This window comes from Erinaceus europaeus, chromosome 6, assembly GCF_950295315.1.
Source record: "Erinaceus europaeus chromosome 6, mEriEur2.1, whole genome shotgun sequence".
Lineage (NCBI taxonomy): Eukaryota > Metazoa > Chordata > Mammalia > Eulipotyphla > Erinaceidae > Erinaceus > Erinaceus europaeus.
The window spans coordinates 76,336,203-76,359,085 of NC_080167.1; positions in this window are offsets into that span (position 1 = coordinate 76,336,203).

Consider the following 22,883-nt stretch of genomic DNA (forward strand, 5'->3'; position numbering starts at 1 on the left):
GGGGGCAGTTTTTGAGAGTGGGCTGCGGCAATGTGTTGCTTCTCCGAGTGCCTAAGACCTAGGTGTTCTAAGTGTTCCCTTTCCTCAAAAACATAAAATAGCAATGCCACTTGTAAGAAGTATGCATGGGCATGGAGGGTTTGTCTTCAGTGCTCTGGAACTGATTAACACAGGGCCAGAATTTCAGTCTTTTTTGTCTCATCACTCTGTCTCACTGATGGTCTCTACGTGCCTTCTTCCCTGGGCCCTTACTGGAAGTCAGTGCATGCATCGTGAACTCAGTCATCCTGGTGGTGAAATTTTCCTTTCTTTGCCTTTTGCATTATTTAGTCTCCTGCACATGGTGTAGTACAGAGGGGAACTGCGGAGACAGCGTTGCTGCTGCAGGTTCCAGGCATATGTCCATTTGCAGCTGCAGCTTTCCAGGCCCTCTGTGCTTGACTCCATTCTCAAGGGCCCTGTGGCTGACACTCAGCCTAAATGCAGCCCTCCTCAATTTCCTGCACCACATCCTTGTCCTTATTCCATGAGAGCCCAGGTCAATAAAAGTGAAACACTACCACTCTGGCACACACATTGTTCTTTCCCTCTATTTGGGCTGAATGTAAAGGACCTGTGGTACTGATGGCCACAACAGTGTCCAGATTTTGAACGCAAAACGGAAGCTTCCAGGGTTCAGAAAGAGGGTGTTTTGATGACTGAGAAATGTCTTTTCCAAGTGCCTCCTGGAGTTTCAAATCCTTTTGAAACCTGAAGTTCTTTCTTGTATCTAGGGAATATTCACACCTTTGGCCCGAAGTCCCCCCCCCCAACTTGGAGCACAGCTATCCTGGGGTCAGGAGGTCTGTCCACCTGCTAGCTCCTGGAGGTATTCCTGAGTATGTCCTCAGGCCCCAAGTGGTAACAGGTGTTTGCAATTGCCTTTATTAGCAGCAGCCAGGCCCTCAGGTCTGGGCGGTGCCATTATCTCCACTGGAAGCTCATAATTCTGCCAATGGAGGCATCCATCTTCCTTTTGTCTCTCCATAGCAAGGGCCCGGGGAGTTTGTGCTTCCTGCAAGCAGAGCGACTTTGTATGGCACACTCATGCATGCCTACTTCTGGGAATCTCTCTGAGTGTGATGTGTGGACCCAAGGACACCATGATCATGGATTGTGAGGCCACTGGAGCAATTGATTATCCGGACCCAAAGAGTAGGTGTGAGGGCAGGGTTCATCCACTATTGTTTGGTCAAACACAGTTCCCATCTATGTTGAAACACAGCTCTTTCTGGGCTGGTAATCTGCTGCCCTGAGCAGTGGACTGAGAGTCTGGAGGCTGAGTAGGCAGCCAAACGTAACTGGACAGGCTCAAGCCCCTGAATTCCGAAGGGTGCCCCAGATTACACCATTGGCAGTGTTTGGATGATAATGAGGCATGGGATTGAATGGGGAACTCAGGAGAGGGAGACATGAGAGTACCTTTGCATATGCATTCTTGCTTATCCAGTATATGTGGTAGGTGGCTTGCCCTGACCAGCTAGGTTCTCAGTACATAAGTTGCAGGTGAGGCTGGCTACCTTGACACCCATGCCTTGAGACTACTATAGGTGAGCTCTGAGCACATACAGACACAGACAGACAGACAGACAGACAGACACACACACACACACACATTACTGTCATGTCTGGTAGTACATCATATGGTGAAGGCTGGGGTTATATGGGGTCTGTGGGCATGAGAGCTGCTGCCTTACGATCTCTACAAGCCAGGTTTCAACCTGCATCAATGAACACAGTGTAGGAGGTTCATGACTTCTGGTCTCTTTCCAACTTATCTATTTCTCTTCTCACCTTCTCTGTCTCTAACTCTCCCATGTTCTCACACACTCTGTCTTCACTTATTGATATTTTACTTATATACTTATTTTACTGACAGGCCTAGATATACAAACAGAGTTACCAGAGCACTGCTGAGCTCTGGCTTGTTTTGTTGGTGATATCACCTAGGCTACTGAAGCCACAGCTTTGTAAGTCTCTATGACACAAGCCATATTCTGTCTCCTCATTTCCATGCCAGTATATCTCAGGCTTTTAATAAACATATATATATATATATATATGTATATATATATATGTATATATATACATATGTATATATGTCTCATTTATAGAACTGTCAATCTATGTAATTGATCTTTATCAGAATTAACACATTTATAACAGATTCCTTTTTCATTAATAATTGTCCCCCTAGTTGGAGCAGGATTCAATACAATTATAAGTAATAGAACCTTCCAGTAGCATTTCTAATAGCATTTCTATCAGCATCCTTATTGTAATTATCATAGTACAGAACTTGCTTCCTTTCTCTAGTGTAAGCATCAGTACATATGAGTTTCTTTTCATTCTCCTGAAATCTTAATTTCCCTGGACTCTGAAGTGTCTCGGAATTTTTGAAGCAGTCCAATGTTTCTCAGCAGATGGTTTCCATTTTCAGCTGTAATCAGGTCTTCTTGTTCTTTTTGTTTTTATTTTTCATTTTTTTCAAATCCTCCTATATCATCCCCATTTATTTGCATATTTATTTAGTCCTATATTACATGAGGGGTAATTTCTTCTGCTTGATAGATTTTCTTTTATTATTGAAAGGAAGTTTACACTCACAATTCATTTTGTGTTGTAAATACTACACAAATATGGTGAAGGCTGGGGGGGTCTGGGATCTGTGGACATGATACTGCGGCCTTAAAATCTCTACAACCCAGGTTTGAACCTGTCATGTATGAACACAGTGTGGGAGGTTTTTGACTTCTGGTCTCTTTCCCACTTTTCTATTTCTCTTCTTGCCTTCTCTGTCTCTGACTCTCACAGGCTCTAACTCACTCTGTCTGCACTCATTAATATTTTACTTATATACTTATTTTACTGACAGGCCCTGATATACAAAGAGAGTCACCAGGGCACTGCTGAGCTCTGGCTTGTTTTGTTGGCGATTTCACTTAGTTTTCTGGAGCCTCAGCTTTGTAAGTCTCTCTGGCACAAGCCATACTCTGTCTCCTCATAGCCATGCCAGTATCCCTCAGAGTTTAGAATAAAGATACACTTACATATATGTACATATATATATGCATATATATATATATCAGTCATTTTTTAGAATTGTTGACCTTTTTATCTGATCTTAATGCAGAATTACCACTTTTATAAGAGCCTCCTTATTCATAAATAATTGGTCACATAGATGGAGCAGGATACACTACAGTTATAAATTATAAACCTTCCAGGAGCATTTCCAATAGCCTTTCTATCAGTATCCTCATTGTAATTATCATAGCACAGAACTTGCCTCCATTTTCTTGTGTAAGCTTCAATATGTATGCCTTTCTTTTCATTCTCGGGAATTCTTAATTTGCCTGGACCCTGAAGTGTCAGGGAAGTTTTGAAGCAGCCCGTTGTTTCTCAGCAGACATTTTCTATATTTATGCTGTAATCAGGTCTTCCTGTGGTTTCTGTTTTTATTATTTTCTTTTTTTTTTTTTTATTTATTCCCTTTTGTTGCCCTTGTTGTCTTATTGTTGTAGTTATTGTTGTTGTTGTCGTCGTTGTTGGATAGGACAGAGAGAAATGGAGAGAGGAGGGGAAGACAGAGAAGAGGAGAGAAAGACAGACACCTGCAGACCTGCTTCACCGCCTGTGAAGCGACTCCCCTGCAGGTGGGGAGCCGGGGTTCGAACCGGGATCCTTATGCCGGTCCTTGTGCTTTGCGCCACCTGCGCTTAACCCGCTGCGCTACAGCCCGACTCCCTGTTTTTATTATTTTCAAATCCTCCTAGATCATCCCCATTTATTTGCATATTTATTTATTTATTTAGTCCCATATTACATGAGGGGTCATTTATTCTGCCTGATAGATTTTCTCTTATAATTGAAGGGAACTTTTGATACACAATACATTTCCTTTTGCAGATACTACACACTACTACAACTACTACTGCAATGTTTTTGACAGTGACATCCAATGCACAATGAATTAGAATTTCAAGGCTCTAAAGAATGTTCACTAATTAACGTACAATGTTTTTAACATCACAAATATTTATTCTGTTCTTTCTTGGGGGATGAATGGTTTACAGTCAACAGTTACATGTAATACTGGGCACGGGGGTAATTTTTCCCACTTTCCCTGTATTTCTGTACATCATTTGCAACTTTCTTATTGAGGAGATGGAAATAGTCATAAATTGAGAAAGCAGGGCCCAAGCAGGAAGAGAGACAGAGAAACAGCTGCAGTTCTGATTTGGCACTAGCTAAGCTTTTCCCTAGCTGGGTAAGTGGTGAGCAGGGGCTCAAAACAGGGTCCTGGGCTTCCACATATTTCCCTGCATCTCCACCATCAGTGCCTCCAACCCATGCACCCTTCATTGTCCATGTAACTATAGATCTGCTCTAAGCACTTCTCACCTTCATATGCCAGAAACTTAACACTTCTCCCCTCCACCCATGAAACTTTGACCTTTTACTTGAGTGTTCTTTTCCTGATACAGTTTCTCTCCAGGTTTTAGCAATCAATTGTCTGAATGTCATATCGCATCCATTGTAGAAAATGACTACATCAGTGTCTTGCTCTTTATCTCTCTCTGAAAATATATTTTAGCTAGAGACCTGCACAGCTCTGGATTCAGGTAGTAATGCAGATAAACCTGGCCCTTCTGAGCCACAGTCATGAGAGACATCTCACAGAGCCATTCGTTTACCTCTTCTTACTCTACAAATCTCTCTCAGCACAAACTACAGCTGCCAAATCATTTACTTCCCTCTTGCTCTTTTTGTCCACCGAGTTCTATCCCAAAATTGTAAATCATAGAAGAAATAGACATAGTTAAGTTCACTGAGGCTGGACCAGGGAGATGAAATATGCCAGCCTGCATTTGGCTGGAGCATCACTAAAACTACTTCCAATTTGGAGAGGCAAGGGCAGTTTTGTAGAGTGGGCTGCAGGCCATGTGTGCTTCTCAGAGTGTGCTAAGACCTAGATGTTCTAAGTGTAACCTTTCATCACAAACATAAAACTACAATGCCACTTGTAAGAAGTATGCATGGGAATGGAGGGTTTGTATTCAGTTCTCTCGCACTGGTCAACATAGGGCCAGAATTTGTCCTTTTCAGTCACTGTTATTTTGTCTCTCTGACTGTCTGTATGTGCCTTCTTCCCTTGACCCTTCGTGGAAGTCAGTGCATGCATCGTGAACTAGGTCTTCCTGGTGTTGAAGTTTTCCTTTCTTTGCCATTTGGATTACTTAGTATCGTGCATATGGCATAGTACAGAGGAGAACTTAGGAGACAGCGTTCCTGCTGTAGGTAACAGGCATATGTCCATCTCCAGCTGCAGCTGTCCAGGCCCTCTGTGCTTGACTCCCATTCTCCAGGGCCCTGTGGCTGACACTAGGCCTAAATGCAGCCCTCCTCAATTTCCTGCACCACATCCTTGTCCTTATTCCATGACAGCCCAGGTCAAGGGAAGTGAAACTCTACCACCCTGGCACACACATTGTTCTTTCCCTCTATTGGGCCGAATGAAAAGGACCTGTGGTACTGATGTCCACACCAGTGTCCAGATATTCCATGCAAAATGGAAGCCTCCAGGGTTCAGAAAGAGGGTGTTTTGATGGCTGTGAAATGTCCTTTCCAAGTGCCTCCTGGGATTTCAAAACCTTTTGAAACCTGAAGTTCTTTCTTGTATCTAGGGAATATTTTCACCTCTGGCCAGAAGGCCCTCCCAACTATGAGCAAAGCTATCCCGGTGTCTGGAGGTCTGCCAGCCTGCTAGCTCCTGGAGGGATTCCTGAGTATGTCCTCAGGCCCCAAGTGGTAACAGGTGTTTCCAATTGCCTTTATTAGCAGCAGCCAGGCCCTCAGATGAGGGTCGGGGCTGTGATCTCCACTTCAAGCTCCAAATTCAGCCAATGGAGGCATCCATCTTCCTTTTGTCTCTCCATAGCAAGGGCCCGGGGAGTTTGTGCTTCCTGCAAGCAGAGCGACTTTGTATGGGACACTCATGGATGCCCACTTCTGGGAATCTCTATGAGTGTGATGTGTGGACACCAGCACACCATGTTCAGGGGTGTGAGGCCACAGGAGTAATTGCCTTAGCCGGACCCAAAGGGGAGGTGTAAGGGACAGGGTTCATCCACTATTGTTTGGTCGAACACAGTTCCCATCTATGTTGAAACACAGCACTTTCTGGGTACTTTCTGTGCTTGTAATCTACTGCCATGAGCGGTGGACTGAGAGTCTGGAGGCTGAGTAGTCAGCCAAACGTGACTGGACAGGAACATGCCCCTGAATTTTAAGGGGTTCCCCAGCTTACCCCGTTGTCAGTGTTTGGATGATAGTGAGGCATGAGATTGAATCGGGAACTCAGGAGAGGGAGACATGAGAGTCCCTTTGCATGTGCATTCTTGCTTAGCCAGAATCTGGACTACCTAGCTTCTCGACCCTTTTTCGGTCGCGCCATTTGGATCTGCATATAGCTAATGATTTGGAGATTTTACTCCTTTGGACAATTCTTTTCCTGATGCACAGTTTATCTCCAGGTTTTAGCAATCAATTGTCTTTATGTCATATCGAATCCATTGTAGAAAATAACTATATCAGTGTATCTCTCTCTCTCTCTCTCTCTCTCTCTCTCAATATATATATATATATATATATATATATATATATATATATATATATATATATATATATATATATATGTGTGTGTGTATATATATGTAACTTGTAGAGGTCTGAAAATATTTTTAGCTAGAGAACAGCACAGCTCTGTATTAGGGTAGTAAGGTGGATACACCTGGCCCTTCAGAGCCACAGTCATGAGAGACATCTCACAGAGCCATATCATTTATCACTCTACAAATCTCTCTCAGTACAACCTACAGCTGACAAATCATCTACTTCCCTCTTGCTCTTTCTATCCACCGAGTGCTATCCCAAAACTGTAAATCAAGGAAAAAATAGACATAGTTCAGTTCCCTGCTCACACTACAGGCTGAGGCTTGACCGGGGAGATTAAATATGCCACCCTGCATTTGGCTGGAGCATCACTAAAACTACTTCCAGGCTGGTGCCCTGTCTGTGGACCTTCTGAAGTAAGCCCAACAATGGGAGCTCAGAGCTGGCCTTAAAAGGCTGGGTGTGCTTCCAGGAAGTGCGAATCAGGGTTCAGCCCAGGGCCCTGCCTTGCAGAAGCTGTCCGGTGTGCATGTGTATAACTCCATTTGTGCCTGTGCCTCTGTGAACGTTTGCGTGTGTGTAACAGTGAGAGTGTGTGTTTGTGTGTGTGTTTGAGGGTGGGAGAGAGATAGTGAACAACAGAATCACTTTATTACAGGTGATTTTGTGGAAAACACTTGGCACATTCTGATTTACAGCTCAATATTGACACCATTGTAGCTCTCCTTGGCCCTTGGTCACTTTTCCTATTTTCAGATATAAAGACACTGAAATCGGAGAGGTTTCTGCCATGAGGCTTGCTCTGGAAACTAGGTGCTGCCCTGTGTCTGTTACCAGACTAGTAAACTTGTGGTGCCTGTCCATGGGGAGAGTCACCTGGATGAGTTCCTTCTCGAGCTTTTTTCGCTAGGTACCATTGGAGCTTCATATAGCTAATGATTTGGAAATTTTACTCCTTTGGACAATTATTTTCCTGATGCACAGATTCTCTCTCTCGAGGTTTTAGCAATCAATTGTCTGAATGTCATATCGCATCCAATGTAGAAAATGACTACATCATTGTCTTGCTCTCTCTCTCTCTCTCTCTCTATATATATATATATATATATATATATATATATATATATATATATATATATATATAACATGTAGAGTTCTGAAAATATATTTTAGCTAGAGACCTGCACAGCTGTAGATTTGGGTAGTAATGCGGATCCATCTGGCCCTTCTGAGCCACAGTCATGAGAAACATCTCACAGAGCCATTACTTTTCCTCTTGTCACTCTACAGATCTCTCTCAGCACAAACTACAGATGCCAAATCATCTACTTTTCTTATTTTCAGATGTAAGAATATTGAAGAGGGAGAGGTTTTTGCCCTGAGGCTTCCACTGGGAATTAGCAGCTGCCCTGTGTGTGTTGCCAGACTAGGAAACTTGTGGTGCCTGTCCATGTGGAGAGTCTCCTGGATGAGTTCCTTCTCAAGCCTTTTTCGATAGGTCCCATTGGAGCTGCATATAACTAATGATTTGGAGATTTTACTCCTTTGGACAATTCTTTACCTGATGCACAGTTTCTGTCCAGGTTTTAGCAATCAATTGTCTGAATGTCATATCGCATCTATTGTAGAACATGACTACATCAGTGTCTTGCTCTCTCTCTCTCAATATATATATATATATATATATATATATATATATATATATATATATATATATATATCATGTAGAGGTCTGAAAATATATTTTAGCTAGAGACCTGCACAGCTCTGGATTATGGTAGTAATGCGCATATTCCTGGCCCTTCTGAGCCACAGTCATGAGAGACATCTCACAGTGCCATTCATTTACCCCTTGTTACTCTACAAATCTCTCTCAGCACAAACTACAGCTGCCAAAATATCTACTTCACTCTTGCTCTTTTGTTCACCCAGTTCTATACCAAAAGTGTAAATCAAAGAAGAAATAGACAAAGTTCGGTTCCCTGCCCACAGGACAGGCAGAGGCTGGAACGGGGAGCTGAAATACGCCAGCATGCATTTGGCTGGAGCATTACTAAAACTACTTCCAATTTGGAGAGGCAAGGGCTGTTTTGGATATTGGGCTGCAGGCCTAGCGTTGCTTCTCAGACTGGGCTAAGACCTAAATGTTCTAAGTGTAACCTTTCCTCACAAACATAAAATAACAATGTCACTTGTAAGAAGTATGCATGGGAATGGAGGTTTTGTCTTCAGTGCTCTGACACTGATCAACCAAGGGCCAGAATTTCAGTCCTTTTCTGTCTCTGTCATTCTGTCTCTCTGACCTCTATATGTGCCTTCTTCCGTGGGCCCTTACTGGAAGTCAGTGCATGCATCCTGCACTCAGTCATCCTGGTGTTGAATTTTCCTTTCTTTGCCCTTTAGATTATTTAGTCTCCTGCACATGGTGTAGTACAGAGGGGAACTGTGGAGTCAGCGTTGCTGCTTCAGGTTCCAGGCATATGTCCATCTGCAGCTGCAGCTGTCCAGGCCCTCTGTGCTTGACTCCCATTCTCCAGGGCCCTGTGGCTGACACTCAGCCCTCCTCAATTTCCTGCACCACATCCTTGTCCTTATTCCATGAGAGCCCAGGTGAAGAGAAGTGAAACTCTACCACCCTGGCACACAATGTGCTTTCCCTCTATTGGGCTGAATGTAAAGGATCTGTGGTACTTATGGCCACACCAGTGTCCAGATTTTCCATGAAAAACGGAAGCGTCCACGGGTCAGAAAGAGGGTGTTTTGATGGCTGTAAATGTCTTTTCCAAGTGCCTCCTGTGGTTTCAAATCCTTTTGAAACCTGAAGTTCATTCTTGTATCTAGGGAATATTGTCACCTCTGGTCCGAAGTCCCTCCCAACTAGGAGCACAGCTATCCCTGGATCAGGAGGTCTGCCAGCCTGCTAGCTCCTGGAGGGATTCCTGAGTATGTCCTCTTGCCCCAAGTGGTAAAAGGTGTTTCCATTTGCCTTTATTAGCAGCAGCCAGGGCCTCAGGTGAGGGGCGGGGCTGTATCTCCACTGGAAGTTCCTAACTCAGCTAATGGAGGCATCCACCTTCCTTTTGACTCTCCATAGCAAGGGCCCAGGGAGTTTGTCTTTCCTGCAAGCAGAGCGACTTTGTATGGGTCACTCATGCATGCCAAATTCTGGGAATCTCCCTGAGTGTGATGTGTGGACACCAGGACACTATGATCAGGAATTGTGAGGCCACAGGAGCAGTTGCTTAGCCGGACCCAAAGGGTAGGTGTAAGGGACCGGGTTCATCCACTAGTGTTTGGTCGAACACAGTTCCCATCTATGTTGAAACACAGCTGTCTCTGCGTTCATTCTGGGCTTGTAATCTGCTGCCCTGAACAGTGGACTGAGAGTCTGGAGGCTGAGTAGGTAGCTAAAGGTGACTGGACAGGCTCCTGCCCCTGAATTCTGAGGGGTGCCCCAGCTAAACCCGTTGGCAGTGTTTGGTTGATAGTAGGCATGAGATTGAATAGGGACCTCAGGAGAGGGTGCCATGAGAGTCCCTTTGCATGTGCATTCCTGCTTGGCCAGAATCAGGGCTAGCTGGCTTGCCCTGACCAGCTAGGTTCTCTGTACATAAGATGCAGTTGAGGCTGTCTAGCTTCCCACCCATACTCTGAGACTATGATAAGTGAGCTCTGAGCACACACAGACACAGACAGACAGACAGACCGACACATACACACACATTACTGTCAGGTCTGGTAGTACAGCATATGGTGAAGGCTGGGGCTCTCTGGGGTCTGTGAGCATGAAAGCTGCTGCCTTACAATCTCTATAAGCCATCTTTGAACCTGTCATCAATGAACACAGTGTAGGTGGTTTTTGAATTCTCTTTTCTTTCCAGAAGAAGAGGCTGGTGGGCGGGCCTTCCAGAGGTTGCCCAATGAGCGAGCTGCAGGGCCCTGTGGGCGGTCCTCAAGGTTGCTGGCCAATCACTGACCTGGGGCCTTGACACTCCTGGGCTTGTCCTAGAACACTGGCCAATGATATTGCTGGCAGGGGTTCTGGGCGTGGCCTAGGCATCTGGCCTATCAGAGCATGGCTGGTGCCCTCTTTGCAGGCCTTCTGAAGTAAGCCCGACAATGGGAGCTCAGAGCTGGCTTTAATAGGCTGGGCGTGCTTCCAGGAAGTGCGAAGCAGGGGTCACCCAGGGCCCTGCCTTGCAGAAGCTGTCCGGTGTGCATGTGTATAACTCCGTTTGTGCCTGTGCCTCTGTGGATGTGTGCATGTGTGTAACTGTGAGAGTGTGTGTTTGTGTGGGTGTGTGAGGGAGGGTGAGAGAGAGAGAACAACAGAATCACTGTGGTACAGGTGATTTTGTGCAAAACACTTGGAACATTCTGATTTACAGCTCAATATTGACACCATTTAGCTCTCTTTGGCCCTTGGTCACTTTGCTTCTTTAGAGATGTAAAGACACTGAAGAGGGAGAGGTTTTTACCCTGAGGCTTGCACTGGGAACTAGCAGCTGCCCTGTGTGTTGCAAGACTAGGAAAGTTGTGGTGCCTGTCCATATTCAGAGTATCCTGGAGGAGTTCTTTCCCGAGCCTTTTCACTCCTATAATCAGGTCTTCTTGTGCTTTTTGTTTTTGTTTTTCTTTTTTTTTCAAATCCTCCTAGATCATCCCCATTTATTTGCATATTTATTTATATTACATGAGGGGTCATTTCTTCTGCTTGTTAGATTTTTCTCTTATAATTGAATTGAAATTTACACTCACAATACATTTTGTGTGGTAAATACTACACACATATGGTGAAGGCTGGGGTGGTTTGGGTTCTGTGGACTTGAGACTTCTGCCTTACAATCTCTACAACCCAGGTTTGAACCTGTCATGTATGAACACAGTATGGGAGGTTTTTGACTTCTGTTCTATTTCCCACTCTTCTATTTCTCTTCTTGAATTCTCTGTCTCTGACTCTCACAGGCTCTCACTCACTCTGTCGGCACTTATTAATATTTTACTTATATATTATTTTACTGACAAGCCCAAATATACAAAGGGAATCACCAGGACACTGCTGATCTCTGGCTGTATATCTGGCCAATTCACCTAGGTTTCTGGAGCCTCAGCTTTGTAACTCTCTCTGGCACAAGCCATACTCAGTCTCCGCATAGCCATGCCAGTATCCCTCTGAGACTATAATAAAGATACACTTACATATATGTACATATATATACACACATATATATATATCAGTCATTTTTAGAATTCTTGACCTTTTTATCTGATCTTAATGCAGAATTACCACATTTAAAACAGTCTCCGTATTCATAAATAATTGGTCACATTGTTGGAGCAGGGAAAAGTGTGTGCCTCTCTGTGGGAGGGTGTGTGTGTGTGTGTAAGTGTACATAAGTGTGTTTCAGTTATGGTTACCACTGTTGTTTCTTTATTCCTGAAGGAGATTCTTAGGAACTGGGTTGTGCTATGACAAAGGAAGTTTCCACTGCACACGTGGTTTTTCAAATATGAATGGCACATTGGATATTCTGGACACTGTTGTGCATTCTCCCAGGTGGTCCTCAGATGGGTTCTTTCCTTTACTATTCCCATGTTGTGTGTAATTTTCTGTGTAGACTCAAAGAGGAGTGGCATGGGGGAGCTCAGCTGCATTCTGCTGTGTGTCCACAAGGTGGCAGCAAAGCCCATAGTTGAGTGTAGTGATTCTGTGGAATGAGGAGAACTCTGGGATTTGTGGCCCATGGACAGCAAGGTTGAAATTGACGTAGAGTGCTCTAGACATCTGTTCTTTCCTGGGGATGGGGGATCCCCCATTAGGCTTTGCAAGTGGAAGGGGTTTCTCTCTTTGTCTGGGATGACTATACTGGAAGCTTGTGAATCCCTGTACTCAGCTGCATTCTGCTGGAGGTCCACAAGAGGGCAGCACCAGTGCGGGACTAAGGCTCCATGGGGAAAGTGCCCTGAGGAACTGGGCTACGAGAGTGGAGACAATGTTTCTGGGTGTGCACCAAGAGCATGGCCAGCCTAGGTCAAGCAGGCAGTGTCCTAAGGACGGGTCCAGACAGGAATTGTGTGGGTCGTGTTGGCAGAAACAGGGCCTTCAGAGGATTGCAGGCAGTCCCCGGGGGCGGGTCTAAGAGACCATGCACTCTGAGCCTGAGGGGAGGGCCCGCTATGTATTCATAGAGACAGCTGGCCAATTAGAGAAGAACATCACCCTCAGGGGCTTGAACCAAGAGCTGGCCAATGAGAACAGAGGAGAAGTTGCGAGGGCGGGACAAAGAGAGCAGCCTTCTGAAGGAAGCCCGCCAATGGGAGCTCAGAGCTGGCCTTAAAAGGCTGGGTGTGCTTCCAGGAAGTGCGAAGCAGGGTTCAGCCCATGACCTTGCCTTGCAGAAGCTGTCCAGTGTGCATGTGTATAACTCTGTTTGTGCCTGTGCCTCTCTGCTGCCGAACTCAGAGCACAGCTATCCCGGGGTCAAGAGGTCTGCCAGCCTGCTAGCTGCTGGAGGGATTCCTGAATATGTCCTCAGGTACCAAGTGGTAACACGTGTTTCCAATTGCCTTTATTAGCAGCAGCCAGGCCCTCCGGTGAGGAGCGGGGCTGTGATATCCACGGGAAACTGTCATCAATGAAAACAGTGTAGGAGGTTTTTGAATTCTCATCTCTTTCCAGCAGTAGTGGCTGGTGGGCGGGCCTTCTGGAGGCTGCCCAATGGGCGTGCTGTAGGGCCGTGTTAGCGGTGCACAAGGTTGCAGGATAATCAAGGACTACTGGCCTTGACACTCCTGGGCGTGTCCTACCACACTGGCCAATGATATTGCTGGCAGGGGTTCTGGGCGTGGCCTAGGCCTCTGGCATAAGAGCATGGCTGGTGCGCTGTCTGAGGGCCTTCTGAAGTAATCCCGACAATGGGAGCTGAGAGCTGGCTGTAAAAGGCTGGGCATGCTACCAGGAAGTGCGAAGCAGGCTTCACCCAGGGCCCTGTCATGCAGAAGCTGTCCAGTGTGCATGTGTATAACTCAGTTTGTGCCTATGCCTCTGTGGATGTGTGCGTGTGTGTAACTGTGAGTGTGTTTGTGTGTGTTTGTGTGTGTGAGGGAGGGAGAGACAGAGAGAATAACAGAATCACTGTGGCACAGGTGATTTTGTGCAAAACACTTGGCACATTCTGATTTACAGCTCAATATAGACACCATTGTAGCTCTCCTTGGCTATTGGTCACGTTTCTTATTTTCAGATGTAAAGACACTGAAGAGGAAGAGATTTTTGCCCTGAGGCTTGCACTGGGAACTAGCAGCTGCCCTGTGTGTGTTGCCAGTCTAGGAAAATTTTGGTGCCTGCCTATGTTGGGAGTCTCCTGGATGAGATCCTTCTTGAGCCTTTTTCGCTATGTCCCATTGGAGGTGTATAGAGCTAATCATTTTGAGATTTTCCTCCTTTGGATAATTCTTTTCCTGATGCACAGGTTCTCTCCAGCTTTTAGCAATCAATTGTCTGAATGTCATATCACATCCATTGTAGAAAATGACTACATCAGTGTCTTGCTCCCTCTCTCTCTCTCTCCATATATATATATATATATATATATATATATATATATATATATATATATATATATATAACATGTAGAGGTCTGAAAATATATTTTAGCTAGTGACGTGCACAGCTCTGGATTCGGGTAGTAATGCGGATACACCTGGCCATTCTGAGCCACAGTCATGTGACATATCTCACAGAGCCATTCGTTTACCCCTTGTCCCTCTACAAATCTCTCTCAGCATAAACTACAACTGCCAAATCATCTACTTCCCTCTTGCTCTTTTTGTCCACCAAGTCCTATCCCCAAACTGTAAATCAAAGAAGAAATAGACATAGTGCAGTTCCCTGCACACAGGACAGGCTGAGACTGGACCAGGGAAATGAAATACGCCAGCCGGCATTTGGCTGGAGCATCATTAAAACTACTTCCATATGGAGAGGCAAGGGCAGTTTTGGAGAGTGGGCTGCAGTCCAAGTGTTGCTTCTCAGAGAGGGCTAATACCTATATGTTCTAAGTGTAACTTTCCTCACAAACATAAAATAATAATTCCACTTGTAAGAAGTATGCATGGGCATGGAGGGTTTGTCTTAAGTGCTCTGGCACTGATCAACACAGGGCCAGAATTTGTCCTTTTCAGTCACTGTCATTCTGTCTCTCTGACTGTCTCTGCGTGCCTTCTTCCCTGGACTCTTTGTGGAAGTCAGTGCATGCATCGTGAACTCGTTCTTTCTGGTGTTGAAATTTTCCTTTCTTTCCCCTTTGGATTACTCAGTCTCATGCATATGGCGTAGTACTGAGGGGAAATGAGAAGACAGAGTTCCTGCTATAGGTAACAGGCATATGTCTGTCTCAAGCTGCAGCTGTCCAGGCCCTCTGTGCTTGACCCCCATTCTCCAGGGCCCTGTGGCCTACACTCAGCCTAAATGCAGCCCTCCTCAATTTCCTGCACCGCATCATTGTCCTTATTCCATGAGAGCCAAGGTCAAGAGAAGTGAAACTCTACCACCCTGGCACACACATTGTGCTTTCCCTCTATTGGGCCGAATGTAAAGGATATGTGGTACTGATGGCCACACCAGTGTCCAGATTTTTACGCAAACTGAAGCTTCCAGGGTTCTGAAAGAGGGTGTTTTGATGGCTGTGAAATGTCTTTTCCAAGTGCCTCTTGGGGTTTCAATTCCTTTTGAAACCTGAAGTTCTTTCTTGTAACTAGGGAATATTCTCACCTCTTGCCCGAAGGCCCTCTCAACTAGGAGCACGGCTATCCCGGGGTCAGGAGGTCTGCCAGCCTGCTAGCACCTGGAGGGATTCCTGAGTATGTCCTCAGGCCCCAAGTGGTAACAGGTGTTTCCAATTTCCATTATTAGCAGCAGCCAGTCTCTCAGGTGAGGGGCGGGGCTGTGATCTCCTCTGCAATATCCTAATTCAGCCAATTGAGGCGTCCATCTTCCTTTTGTCTCTCCATAGCAAGGGCCCGGGGAGTTTGTGCTTCATGCAAGCAGAGCGACTTTTTATGAGACTCATGCATGCCTACTTCTGGTAATCTCTCTGAGTGTGTTTTGTGGACACCAGGACACCATGATCAGGGATTGTGTGGCCACAGGAGCAATTGCCTTAGCCGGAACCAAAGGATAGTTGTGAGGGGAGGGGTTCATCCAATATTGTTTGGTCAAACACAGTTCCCATCTATGTTGAAACACAGCTATTTCTGCGTTCTTTCTGGGCTTGTAATCTGCTGCCCTGAGCAGTGGACTGAGAGTCTGGAGGCTGAGTATGCAGCCAAATGTGACTGGACAGGCTCCTGCACCTGAATTCTGAGGGGTGCCCCAGCTTACCCCTTTGGCAATGTTTGGATGATAGTGCAGCATGAGATTGAATCGGGAACTCAGGAGAGGGAGACATGAGAGTCCCTTTGCATGTGCATTCTTGCTTAGCCAGAATCTGGGCTAGCTGGTTTGCCCTTACCAGCTAGGTTCTCTGTATGTAAGTTGCAGTTGTGGCTGGTTACCTTCCCACCCATGCTCAGAGACTACTATAGGTGAGCTCTGAGCACACACAGACAGAGACAGTCAGAAAGACACACACACACACACACATTACTGTTAGGTCTGGTAGTACAGCATATGGTGAAGCCTGGGGCTGTCTGGGGTCTGTGGGCATGAGAGTTGCTGCCTTACAATCTCTACAAGCCAGCTTTGAACCTGTCATCAATGAACACAGTGTAGGAGGTTTTTGAATTCTCATCTGTTTCCAGCAGAAGAGGCTGGTGGGCGGGCCTTCCAGAGGTTGCCCAATGAGAGAGCTGCAGGGTCCTGTGGGCGGTGCTCAAGGTTGCTGGCCAATCACTGAATAGGGTCCTTGACACTCCTGGGCGTGTCCTAGAACACTGGACAATGATATTTCTGGCAGGGGTCTGGGCGTGGCTTAGGCCTCTGGCATATCAGAGCATGGCTGGTGCCCTGTCTGCGGGCCTTCTGAAGTAAGCCCAACAATGGGAGCTCAGAGCTTGCCTTCAACCTCTGGGCGTGCTTGCAGGAAGTGTGAAGCAGGGTTCAGCCCAGGCCATGCCTGCAGAAGCTGTCCAGTGTGCATGTGTATAACTCCGTTTGTGCCTGTGCCTCTGTGGATGTGTGCATGTGTGTAACTGTGAGAGTGTGTGTTTGTGTGTGTTTGTGTGTGTGAGGGAGGGAGAGACAGAGAGAACAACAGAATCACTGTGGCACAGGTGATTTTGTGCAAAACACTTGGCACATTCTGATTTACAGCTCAATATAGACACCATTGTAGCTTTCTTTGGGCCATGGTCACTTTTCTTATTTCAGATGTAAAGACACTGAAGAGGGAGAGGTTTTTGCCATGAGGCTTGCACTGCGAACTAGCAGCTGCCCTGTTTGAGTTGCCAGACTAGGAAACTTGTGGTGCCTGTCCATGTTGAGAGTCTCCTGGATGAGTTCCTACTAGAGCCTTTTTCAATTGGTCCCGTTGGAGCTGCATATAGCTAATGATTTGGAGATTTTACTCATTTGAACAATTATTTTCCTGATTCTCAGTTTCTCTCCAGGTTTTAACAATCAATTGTCTGAATGTCATATCACATCCATTGTAGAAAATGACTACATCATTGTCTTGCTCTGTCTCTTTATATATATAACATGTAGAGGTCTGAAAATATATTTTAGCTAGAGACGTGCACAGCTCTTGATTCGGGTAGTAATGCGGATACACCTGGCCCTTCTGAGCCACAGTCATGAGAGACATCTCACAGAGCCATTCGTTTACCTCTTGTTACTCTACAAATCTCTCTCAGCACAAACTACAGCTGCCAAATCAACCTTCCAGTAGCATTTCTTATAGCATTTCTATCAACATCCTTATTGTAACTATCATAGTACAGAACTTGCCTCCTTTCTCTAGTGTAAGCTTCAGTACATATGAGTTTCTTTTCATTCTCCTGAAATCTTAATTTCCTGGTACTATGAAGTGTCTCAGAATTTTTGAAGCAGCCCTATTTTTATCAGTAGATGGTTTCCATTTTCTGCTGTAATCAGGTCTTCTTGTGCTTTTTGTTTTTATTTTTCATTTTTTTCAATCCTTTAGATCATCCCCATTTATTTGCATATTTATTTATTTATTTAGTCCTATATTACATGAGGGGTCATTTCTTCTGCTTGATAGATTTTTCTCTTATAATTGAAGGGAAGTTTACACTCACAATTCATTTCGTGTGGTAAATACTACACGAATATGGTGAAGGCTGGGATGGTCTGGGGTCTGTGGACGTGAGACGGCTGCCTTACTATCTCCACAAACAAGGTTTGAACCTGTAATGTATGAACACAGTGTGGGAGGTTTTTGACTTCTGGTCTTTCTCACTCTTCTATTTTTCTTATTGCCTTCTCTGTCTCTGACTCTCACAGGCTCTCACTCACTCTGTCTGCACTCATTAATATTTTACTTATATACTTATTTTACTGACAGGCCCTGATATACAAAGAGAGTCACCAGTGCGCTGCTGAGATCTGGCTTGTTTTGTTGGCGATTTCACCTAGGTTTCTGGAGCCTCATCTTTGTAAGTCTCTCTGGCACAAGCCATACTCTGTCTCCTCATAGCCATGCCAGTATCCCTCAGAGTCTATAATAAAGATACACTTACATATATGTACATATATATACATATACATATATATATCAGTCATTTTTAGAATTGTTGACCTTTTTATTTGATCTTAATGCAGAATTACCACATTTATAACAGCCTCCTTATTCATAAATAATTGGTCACAGAGTTGGAGCAGGATTCACTACAATTATAAATTATAAACCTTCCAGGAGCATTTCCAATAGCCTTTCTATCAGTATCATCATTGTAGTTATCATAGCACAGAACTTGTCTACATTTTCTAGTGTAAGCTTCAATACGTATGTCTTTCTTTTCATTTTGGGAATTCTTAATTTGCCTGGACCCTGAAGTTTCAGGGAATTTTCGAAGCAGCCCTCTGTTTCTCATCAGACGTTTTGTATATTGCTGCTTTAATCAGGTCTTCCTGTGGTTTTTGTTTTTATTTTTGTCAAATCCTCCTAGATCATCCCCATATATTTCCATATTTATTTATTTATTTAGTCCCATATCACATGAGGTGTCATTTCTTCTGCCTGATAGATTTTCTCTTATAATTGAAGGGAACATTTGACACACAATATATTTCCTTTTGCAGATACTACACACTACTACAACTACTACTGCACTGTTTTTGACAGTGACATCCAATGCACAGTGGATTAGTATTGCATGTCTCTAAGGAATGTTCACTATTTAATCTACAATGTTTTTAACTTCACAAATATTTATTCTGTTCTTTCTTGGGGGATGAATGATTTACACTCAACAGTTTCATGTAATAGTGGGCAGGGGGGTAATTTTTCCCACTTTCCTTGTATTTCTGTACATCATTTGTAACTTTCTTATTCAGGAGAAGGAAACAGTCATAAATTGAGAGAGCAGGGCCCAAGCAGGAAGAGAGACAGAGAGACAGCTGCAGTTCTGATTTGACACTAGCCCGGCTTTTCCCTAGCTGGGTAAGTGGTGACCAGGGGCTCAAATCGGGGTCCTGGGCTTCCACATAGTTCCCTGGCATCTCTACAAACTGTGCCTCCAACCCATGCTCCCTTCGTTGTCCATGAAACTATCGATTCGCTCTAGGCACTTCTCACCTTCATATGCCAGAAACTTAACACTTCTCCCCTCCACCCATGAAAGTTTGACCTTTTACTTGAGTGGAAAACAGCAACCCCAGTCCACATTATTTCAGGGAAAACTGTGTGCGTCTCTGTGGGCGGGTATGTGAGTGTGTATATGTGTACATAAGGGTGTTTCAGTTATGATTACCACTGTTGTTTCTTTATTCCTTATGCAGGGTCTTAGGAACTGGGTTGTGCTATGACAAAGGAAATTTCCACTGCACAAGTAGTTTTTCAAATATGAATGGCACACTGGATATTCTGGACACTGTTGTGTATTCTCCCAGGTTGTCCTCAGATGGGTTCTTTCCTTTGCTATTCCCATGCTGTGTGTAATTTTCTGTGTAGACTCAAAGAGGAGTGGCATGGGGGAGCTCAGCTGCATTCTGATGTGTGTCCACAAGGTGGCAGCAAAGCCCATAGTTGAGTGTAGAGATTCTGTGGAATGAGGAGAACTCTGGGATTTGTGGCCCATGGACAGCAAGGTTGAAATGGACGTAGAGTGCCCTAGACATCTGTTCTTTCCTCTGGGTTGGGGGGATCCCCCATTTGGCTTTGCAAGTGGAAGGGGTTTCTCTCTTTGTCTGGGGTGACTCTGTGAACTTGCGAATCCCTGTGCTCAGCTGCATTCTGCTAGGTGTCCACAAGAGGGCAGCACCAGAGCCGGACTAAGGCTCCATGGGACAAGTGCCCAGAGGCACTGGTCTACGAGACTGGAGTCAGTGTTTCTGGGTGTGCCCCAAGAGCATGGCCAGCCTAGAGGAAGCAGGGAGTGTCCTAAGGACGGGTCCAGACAGGAGCTGTTGGGTCATGTTGGCAGAAACAGGACCTTCAGAGGATGGCAGACAGTCCCCGGGGGCGGTTCTAAGAGACCGTGCCCTCTGAGCCTGAGGGGAGGGCCCAGTGGATATTCATAGAGACACCTGGCCAATTAAAGAAGAGGAACATCACCCTCAGGGGCGTGAACCATGAGCTGGCCAATGAGAACAGAGGAGAAGTTGCGAGGGCGGGACTCAGAGAGCAGCCTTCTGAAGGAAGCCCGCCAATGGGAGCTCAGAGCTGGCCTTAATAAACTGGGCGTGCTTCCAGGAAGTGCGAGGCATACTGAGTCATGGGATTGAATAGGGAACTCAGGAGACTTAGACATGAGAGTCCCTTTGCATATGCATTCTAGCTTAGCCAGAATCTGGGCTAGCTGGCTTACCCTGACCAACTAGGTTCTCTGTACATCAGTTGTAGGTTAGGCTGGCTACCTTCCCACCCATGCTCTGAGAGTACTATTGGTGAGCTCTGAGCACACACAGACACACACAGACAGACAGACACACACAAACACATTAATGTCAGGTCTGGTAGTACAGCATATGGTTAATGGTGGGGCTGTCTGGGGTCTGTTGGCATGAGAGCTACAATCTCTTCTAGCTTGGTTTGAACCTGCCATCAATGAACACAGTGTATGAGGTTTTTGAATTCTGGTCTCTTTCCAACTCATCTATTTATCTTCTCGCCTTCTCTGTCTCTAACTCTCACATGCTCTCATACACTCTGTCTTCACTCACTTATATTTTACTTATATACTTATTTTACTGACAGGCCCAGATATACAAAGAGAGTTACCAGAGCACTGCTGAGCTCTGGTTTGTTGTGTTGGCGATTTCACCTAGCCTACCAGAGCATCAGTTTGTAAGTCTTTCTGACACAAGCCATATTCTGTCTCCTCATTTCCATGCCAGTATCACTCAGAGTTTATAATAGAGATAAATACATATATATATAAATATATATTTATATATCTGTCATTTTTTGAATTGTCGACCTATGTATTTGACCTTAATTCAGAATTCCCACATTTATAAAAGCCTAGTTTTTCAGAAATAATTTTCCATATATTTGGAGCAGGATTCAATACAATTATAAATAATAGATCCTTCCAGTAGCATTTCTAATCCTGTTTCTATCAGCATCCTTATTGTAATTATCATACACCAGAACTTCCCTCCTTTTTCTTTTTTTTTCTTTTTTTTAAGAAAGGATTAATTAACAAAACCATAAGGTAGGAGGGGTACAACTCCACACAATTCCCACCACCCAATCTCCATATCCCACCCCCTCCCCTGATAGCTTTCCTATTTTCTATCCCTCTGGGAGCATGGACCCAGGGTCATTGAGGGTTGCAGAAGGTGGAAGGTCTGGCTTCTGTAATTGCTTCCCCGCTGAACATGGGCGTTGACTGGTCGGTCCATACTCCCAGTCTGCCTCTCTCTTTCCCTAGTAGAGTGGGGCTCTAGGGAAGCTGAGCTCCAGGACACATTGGTGGGGTCTTCAATCCAGGGAAGTCTGGCCGGCATCCTGATGGCATCTGGAACCTGGTGACTGAAAAGAGAGTTAACATACAAAGCCAAACAAATTGTTGAGCAATCCTGGACCCAAAGCTTGGAAAAGTGGAGAGGAAGTATTAGGGAGGTACTCACTGCAAACTCTAGTGTACTTCTGCTTTTTTACTTTGGTGCCATACTCCAAACTCAGTTAATCCCTCCTTTTTCTAGTGTAAGCTTCAATACATATGTGTTTGTTTTCTATTTCCATAAATTTTAATTTCCTTGGACCCTGCTGTGTTAGGGAATTTTTGAAGCAGCCCTCTGTTTCTCAGAAGATGGTTTCTATGTTTCTGCTGTAATCAGGTCTTCTTGTGGTTTTTGTTTTTATTATTTTTTATTTTTTCAAGTCCTCCTAAATCATCCCCATTTATTTTCATATTTATTTATTTTCTCTTATAATTGAGGGGAAATTTTGACGCACAATACATTTCCTGGTGAAAATAGTACACACATATGGTGAAGGCTTGTTTTGTCTGTGGTCTGTGGGCATTAACGCTGCTGCCTTACAATCTCTAAAACCCAGGTTTGAACCTCTTATGAATGAACACTCTCTAAGTGGTTTTTGACTTATGGTCTATTTCCAAATCCTCTATTTCTCTTCTCGCCATCACTGTCTCTGACTCTCACAGGCTCTCACTCACTCTGTCTGCACTCAGTAATATTTTACTTATATCTTTATTTTATTGACAGGCCCAGATATACAAAGAGAATTACCAGAGCACTGCTGAGCTGTGGCTTGTTTTGTTGGTGATTTCACCTAGGCTACTGGAGCCTCAGCTTTGTAAGTCTCTCTGACACAAGCTATATTCTGTCTCCTCATATCCATGGCAGTATGTCTCAGACTTTATAATAAAGATATAAATCCATATACATATATATACACATATATAAATATACATATATATATATGTCATTTTTAGAATTGTGAACCTATGTAATTGATCTTAATCAGAATTAACACATTTATAACAGCTTCCTTTTTCATTAATAATTGGCCACATAGGTG